Here is an 8083-nt window from a genome sequence, read left to right as displayed (position 1 = left end):
AGTTTTGATCACAAGAGCGGTTGAAGCCCTCGTTCCTTTGGTTCCTGCTAGTACCCACATCTTCATTTTTCTTTTGGGTCTCATTTTGGCCCCCAAATGACCTATGGCCACCCCTTCCTCCTTGACCATGCCCTCTTTGCCTTCCTGCAAACCTTTTAGTTAGCTTCTCTTCAACTCGTAGGGAAAATTGGTATGCCTCTTCAATGCTAGTCATTCCAACCAGACTTAAATCCTCCTAAATGCTAGGTTGTAACACACTATGGTAATGGGCAACCTTCTCTGTATTTGCTTTTGCATGCCCTACCCTAATAAGAAGTCAATAAAATTCTTTTGTCTATTCTTGTACAAATTTTCCTGCTTGCTTTAATCCTTGCATTTTCTTGAACAAATCAAGCTCATAATCCACAGGAATGAACAACTTCTTTAGTTTGTCCACCATGCGATCCCATCTTGTGATTTTCTCCTTTTGTCTTCTATTTCTTTCCAGCTGAATCTCTTACCACCAGATTTTTCCATGGCCTTTTATTTTGACCTTCACAAACTTAACCCTATATGGGTCCCTAATATCCTCATACTCAAAATACTCCTCTAGTTTATTGATCCAGTCAATCAACTCATCTGGGTTTAGATTTCCTGAAAAGATATCCACATCAATTTTAGGTCTTTTTCCAAGCTTAGAAATGGCCCTAAAAAGCCTCTTCTCTGCTTGATTTAGGACTTCTCCATTGCTTTCCCCTTCCTGTCCAATATTTTCTTCTTCTTCATTTTCTTCCTCACTTTTTTCGCCTACGGCAACATTCATTCCTCTACGGATCTCCTCCTACAATGCTTGAACTTGTCTTTGGAGGGCTCTAACCTCAGGAGTAACAACTCTAGCCCTTCCACCTCATTCTCTTCATGGAGGCATCATCTTGTCTCAAACCCACAACCACATAGTCTTGGTGCAAATTGCGTCATAGTCGGTGCTCTGTCTACACACTCAAGAAAACCTAGCTCTGATACCACTTGATGGTGACATAACCCAAGACCAGAATGAACACACAAGAAAAGGAAAATATTATTATCAGTGAAAAATTCCCTATGGGCTTACAATAGTATGATTCTGGAGAAAGAAATCCTCCACATAGTACCTTCTCTCAAACTCCAATGAGAACTACCTTTACAGTGCCATAAATGTTCTTAATTAGACCCCAAATGGTTTAGGGTTAGGAATATATTCTAGAATATGCCAATTGGCATCCACTGCCAAAAAAAAAGGTTCTAGAATTCATGTTAGAAGTCGGTTGAAAATTAGAAGAATCCAAAAATGGTAGCCCAACTTCTGGGAGGCATAACTTTTGAACCGAGACTTTTATTGACAAATTGTTTACATTTTTAGAGAGCTCTCAAAGTGCTTTATAGCCTATGGAGGAGCTTTTCTCATCCCAATTTTTTGGCCCTGTACAAGGCCATTTGGTGCCTCAAATTTGACTTTGAGGCATTCTTAAGAGGTCTCCAGTAAACTTAAAACTGTAATAACTTTCTAACCGTAAAACCTTTTGACTTGATTCTTTTTTTGGAGCACTTTAAATTACAATTATAATCATCCCTCCAACTTACACCCTCTAAGTCATCATAATTTTGGCTCAATTACAAAATAACCCTTTTTTTGCTTTGACACATGTCCCAAGGTGCTCAAAAACTCTAACCCAAAAAACTAATAGTGGAATTGTGAGAGTTGGAACCTTTATTGGACCCAAATGGGTATCCAAAAATGAAAACACATTAAATAGAAACTATCTCTAAGCATATTTTTTTGGGAGAAACAGGATTTCCCTTACGCCACTAGATGCTCCTACATCATATCCATATGTTTCTTTACACTTCTCCCTCTATGATACCAATTATGATTCTTCATTGTAATGCCAATTGTATTGACTCCCTCTTTGACATATCTCCATGATAATAACTTAGCACTTATCTCCCTCACACATCTTTAGGTATTGGATGGTAACTGGCATTCATCTTCTCCCTCTTTGACAACAATTCCAAAGACATCACCCAATGTACACATCATGTACACATTTCCTTCTTTATCTTCTATACTAACTAATCTTTTCAATATCTCTCCTTTCATCTTTGTGCTTGATTGTATCACCATGTACTAACTTGTAGCTTCATTAATTCATACTTCTATACTTTTTTCATAGCTTTAGGTAGCTCCTAAAGTGTGACTTATTGCATCAGTCTATAAGATATTCTAACTAAAATAATTGATGCAATGTTGCATCTCTTCTTAGTTTCCTTTAGATATAGGAATGACCCCTAACTTACTTCTTAGATACACAAATGAATTTTTAGGTAACAACTTAGTGAATATATCAACTATATGTTCCTTTGTATTCACATACTCCGGTTTACTTCTTTGTCTTGCACTAATTCCCTTAAGTAGTGATACTTAATTGAAATATGCTTGGTCTTTTTGTGCATCATAGGGTTCTTGTATATGTTTATAACACTTGTGTTATCACAATATATCAGGTCCAATAATCTCTTCCTTCATTCCTTCCAGTAATTTCTTGATCCACACAACGTTTGAATAATTAAATGTTGTTGCAACATATTCAACTTCTACTATGGATTGAGAAATATAATTTTTCTTCTTACTTTTCCATAAAATCGATCTCTTTCTTGGAAAGAAAGCACCTCCGCTTGCACTCTTTCTAAAATCAATGTTTCCAGCCCAATCAACAACTATGTAAACTTTCAGCTCAAACTTGTCATTCTTCTTATACCATAAATCATAATATTTTCTACCTTTTAGATATCTCAATATTTTTTTCACAATTATCATGTGATTCTACTTAGGATTAGCATAAAATCTTACAGCAGTTCTAATAGCTAATGAAATGTCTTTTCTTTTATGAACAACATATTACAATTTTCCAATCATTAACCTATGCAATGTTTGATTTACTTCAGCAAGATCATCATTCTTTGAAAAATTATGTCCAGTATACATAGGTGTTCTGACTGGTCTTGAATCTTTCATTCCAAAGGTTTTCAATATATCCTTGATATACTTCAATTATCTAATGTATATACCTCATTTAATTTGATAGACTTGGAAACCAACAAAGAATTTTATCTCTCCAAAAATTGACATCTCAAATTTTTTCTCCATCTCATTAGCAAATGATTTGCACAAAAAATCACGTCCTCCAAATATGATATCATCAACAAATATTTCAGCTACAAATATCTTATCCTTAGATTCACTTTTCAAGTAAAAATTTATATTATCTTTAGTTCTTGCAAAACCAATTTTCACCAAATATGTATGTAACCTTTCATACTGTTAGTAAATAGATTTTGCCCCTCAAAAAAAAATATAGATAATGATGCAATATGCCCGAATTGAAGAAACAAAATGTACTAACAATTGGATGAATTATCATTGATTGATAACTCTCCTCTAAATTGAGAGGTACAACTCCCTCATGAAAGGATATTCAATGAATGTAAATAACAACACGTATCTTTAACTTGAAGACACAAAGGATTTCTAGCATTTGTTCATCAACATGGAGTGAATGTGATTACAAGGTTTACAATGAGATAATGAAAGAAAGATAAATAGACGGTCATAGGACCACCTATTGAGTCTTTCAAGTTACTAGAAGAGAATAGAGAGAATCAAACATATCATTTTGCAAAAGACAACAACATAGGATTGTATTTGAAATAGGATAGAAAATACCATAGGATCTTTCTCTATCATAAAATAAATATCTAGACCTCAAGATCTAACATATAGATGTTCCTTTCCATTTCTAAAACATAAAAAAATAACAATAATATTACTTCATCCCTGCCATTACAATCAGATATAGAAAACAAAAGAAATAAACTCTCTACATTCCCTATTACATTTAGAAAATATTCTTCTCCCTCCTCCTATAGCTACTAAACTCCAAAACTGAAAAAAAAGAACCCCTTACAATTGATTTCCCCCCATTAAATAATTTTCTAAAAAAGTTTGGCAACCACCACAACTTCTTACCGAACTCATTTTGTCTTCTCGAGTACATTACCATGATAATTAATTCCATTAAAGAATTAATTATTTTACATTTTTTTTAAATTTAGCTTATTTCCCAAGAATTCCTCTCTGTACAAGTTTTCCACTAAAGTTTCATGTTACAATCATAATTAATCCTTATAGAATTAATTATGTGAGAGATTTATTTAGATTAATTTAATATTTAATTATTTTGCATTTGAATATTTGAATATTTAATTCTTTTAAAGAATTAAATATTATATGATGCAAAATAATTTAGAAATGATCTTTAAGAGCTTACCTTTTATATTTTGTCACATAATTGAATGGGAGGGAAATATTTAGGGTTCCAAAACCCTAGGTAATAATGGCTCTAATTGGGGGCTCTATTCTGTGTCAAGATGCAGAGAACACTAGAATATTTGGAACATTTTAGTACTTCATCCATTGGTTGTAGAGTCATTAATTAATGCGAACCTAAACCTATACCTTTCCAATGAATATTGCAATAAAATTCTTATCAATATCTCTGGCTTCCTAAACTACTAAAACTTCTCCAACTGATGATCATCCATGTGGTTTCTCTAGTTCTTATACTTTGTACACTTTTCTTTTGTACAAGAGTACCTACATGTTCATATCCTCTACATCCTGCAAGTCTATAGACGACTATCTTTAGATTTTATGATATTGAGCAAATAGAAAATGTTGATTTCTCTGGCTGTTATTGACAGTGTCTACTAACTAGGCATGATGAATCTATCCATTTTGACATACAACTAGAATGGAAAGAATAATTGCAAATTATGGTCAAAATCTCACTGATGTGTTGGTCAAATCTCTCAAGGAAAATTGGGCATGTAATAGATTGGACACCTTCCTTGGGTGAGTTTTGTCACTGCATCAGAAACCCTGTGGTTAAAATTTAACTCCCACTAACACAAGAAGACTTCATAAAACTTGTAACATTTGAATATCTCTTATCTCACTAGTAGAAAATCAGATATGGGAGGGTGCATATGGCTAGAGTTTTTTAACATTGGACTGCATAGATATTCTTATCAGTATCAATTTTCAAATTTGATGATTCTAAATGTTGATGAAACCATGCACGTTGCCCAATGATATCTTCTATCAATAATTTATATCTATTCCTTTTGGTTGTTGTTTATCATGATGATGAGGATTATTGGAAATGTTATTTTCCTCCATCTTGATGTTCTTGAGGTGGGAACAATACTCAGGTGAAGTCAAAAATTGTGGTTCACTAGTACCTTGACAACATCTATACAAACTTGTGTGCTCCAATAGCAAGATCTTTCTGCTCTTTGCATTGAATTTGAGGACCACCTTTACGTTGTCGCCCATTCATAACAATATTCACTGTTCTATGCCCAGATATGTATTTAAGTGTTGCTATACTTGGGAATCACTACATTTATATCAAAAAAATCTTTATGCATGTACACTACTTATCTCATGTAAGAAGGCCATTGACAAGTGTTATCTCTAAAATATTCATAAAGTTTCTAGATTGCCAAGTCATCTATTTGGCAAATAGAGGTTATGAATGCCTCATGGTTGTGAAGTTTAAGCCACCATACATTATTTTAAACCATATACTTCAAATTGTGAGGCTTGATAATGAAATCATTCAAATGTCTAAATTGAGCTTCCTTGAGAGTTAGCACCCCCTGGTTTCCCTTGGATACCTCAGTAGTTTCTACCACAACTTTACTGCTAGTTCTTATCAAGTATTGATCTTAACATCTAAATTTGTAACCTAATTATGAAACCCTAGAATCAAACATTTCAACATGTTTTAAAATAAATTCATTTATTAGGCTCGACACTTCATTTAGCAATCAAATTGCTTTTTGTATTCATCCCCCAAAAATTCTAATTGGCTCAATGAAGCTCATTCTTAAGATTTTGGTAATTGAGCACCAAAATAATCAATCTTAAAATACATTGAATAATACCATTTTTGAATGATCTCACAAATCTTCTTATATGCAATGTGATGGCTGGTGATTACAATCTCATTTTTAATGCTCTTTCAGTTGCATAGGTGGTAAAGCATCAAACATATCCTCTAAATATTTGTACAAGGAGTGACGCTAATATTTGAGCCTTGTGATTCCCTTGTGTGTCTTTTTTTAAACAATACACCTCCTCATGCATTTTGCTAACAATCTTAACCACCATACTTCATCATTGAAGAATTCCTATAGAAGGAGAGGGCCCACACTCCACAAAACTATCTTTGAAAAATTTCACACGTGTTGCATTATATTTAAAGTTTGGGTGCCTACCTTTGATTCAAATAAAATAGTAGGATCATAACCAGCTACAATCTAATCAATGATTTAGCAAAGCACCTCAAGTGTTCAACCAATAGAAAAAGTCCTTTTACCAAATATTTGATTTTTGATTGTATTTTTACATTGAATATTTGCCCATATACCATAGTCTTTCACAAAAGATGGATATAATTCCATTATATAGGCCTCATGATTTATTTTTCAAAGAACCCTAATTTCTTGAAGTGTAAGCACATAAATGTCTAGAGCCCGTGTAGTTTGAAAAATATATTCACTCCATTAATGAAAAGAGCCATTGGGTAACTTTGGGGTATTATTATATTTCAATGCATGACTCCAATAACTCCAGACAATGAGGTTAGGTAAATACAAGATGTTGCCAATCAATGGTAGGGCCTTTATTTCTTGGAGTTTTTTAGAATATGGATTGACTTGAGGAAATGGGGAAGAGTCAAAGATGATGTAACTTTTGAAGGGAAGCAATAGAAAAACAAAATAGGAAAAAAACAAGCCAAAATTGTAGAAAGGAGATGGTTATTTACAATGGAGAGAACAAAACCTAAAAACTAAATATGACCATTTATAGGCTAGAAAAAGTATGAGCCTTTTTTAATCAATTTTGGGAAAGATGAATGCATATTTGGTTGAAGGGAAAGCAATGGAGCTAGAGTAAAAGTCATCTCCTCTATGAAAGATATATACATGGAGGGAAAAATAAATACAGAATTGCAATATCATTCTACATTTTTCAAATCAGCATCTTTCACAAATGTAGATGAAATGCCAATAAAGGTTTTCATACCTTGAGTTTCTTGAACTTTTGAATACTCATGTGATTTTTCCACCATAAATTGTTGCATTGATTCCTCCAAAGGAAGATAGTGGAAAAGATTTGTAGAAGGCTGAAAAATATGTTAATCTTTTTCTTCCTCTTGATTTTCCCCTAAGTCCTCTTCAAGAGCATTTTCTTGTTCATGCATCACTTCAACAATTTCTTTTTCTTCAGACATCTTTTTTTGTGTATGATGATCCTTCATACCTTCTTGAACAATATCATTTGATGAAAAAGCATTAACAGTCGCAAATATAAAAGAATCAAATTCTGAAGTTTGAAAATCTCCTAATAAGTTTTCATTTGATCTTTCACCCTCCATGCCTTGTTCAATGGGAGGTATATCAAGGCCAATCATTGAGTCAATTGACTGTGAGGCCTATCCATCATCATAATCAACATGTAGATAGTAGGCTCCAACTACACTATAGGGAGTGCTCTCAATCAAAGAAGGAATTAGGAAATCTTCATCAATGAAAATTGTTAAAATTTGATAAAAAGAGGTAGAAGGTGTTGATTTTACTGCTTTGAGAATGAGCCTTTTTTATTTAGGCTTTACCTTCGGATAATTTTGTTGTTCATACAGGCAAATTCTTGCCTGTGCAATTTCTTTACTCTTCATTCCACTTAGAATCATGTCATCATCTAAACTAATAGCCTCCCTTTGTGCATCTTGCAGTGTTTGCACTATCTAGCACTTTAACAAAAACTTGATTTTAGTTTGTAAGGCAGAAATAAAAACACACAGTTGATTACTTTCCTTTGGTTGGCTATTTTGGGGAATTTTACCAACACATTTATTGAATCTATCTACAGAATCCATCATAGGTTCAATCTCCTTCTTTTGAGTTTGAAAGAAATTTAATAATAACTTAGCAACATCAA

This window comes from Cupressus sempervirens, chromosome 2 (genome assembly GCF_028749045.1).
Source record: "Cupressus sempervirens isolate cs-2001-9-10 chromosome 2, ASM2874904v1, whole genome shotgun sequence".
NCBI classification, from domain to species: Eukaryota; Viridiplantae; Streptophyta; class Pinopsida; order Cupressales; family Cupressaceae; genus Cupressus; species Cupressus sempervirens.
The sequence above is the reverse complement of the archived record's forward strand: the minus strand, read 5'-3'. Positions refer to the sequence as shown.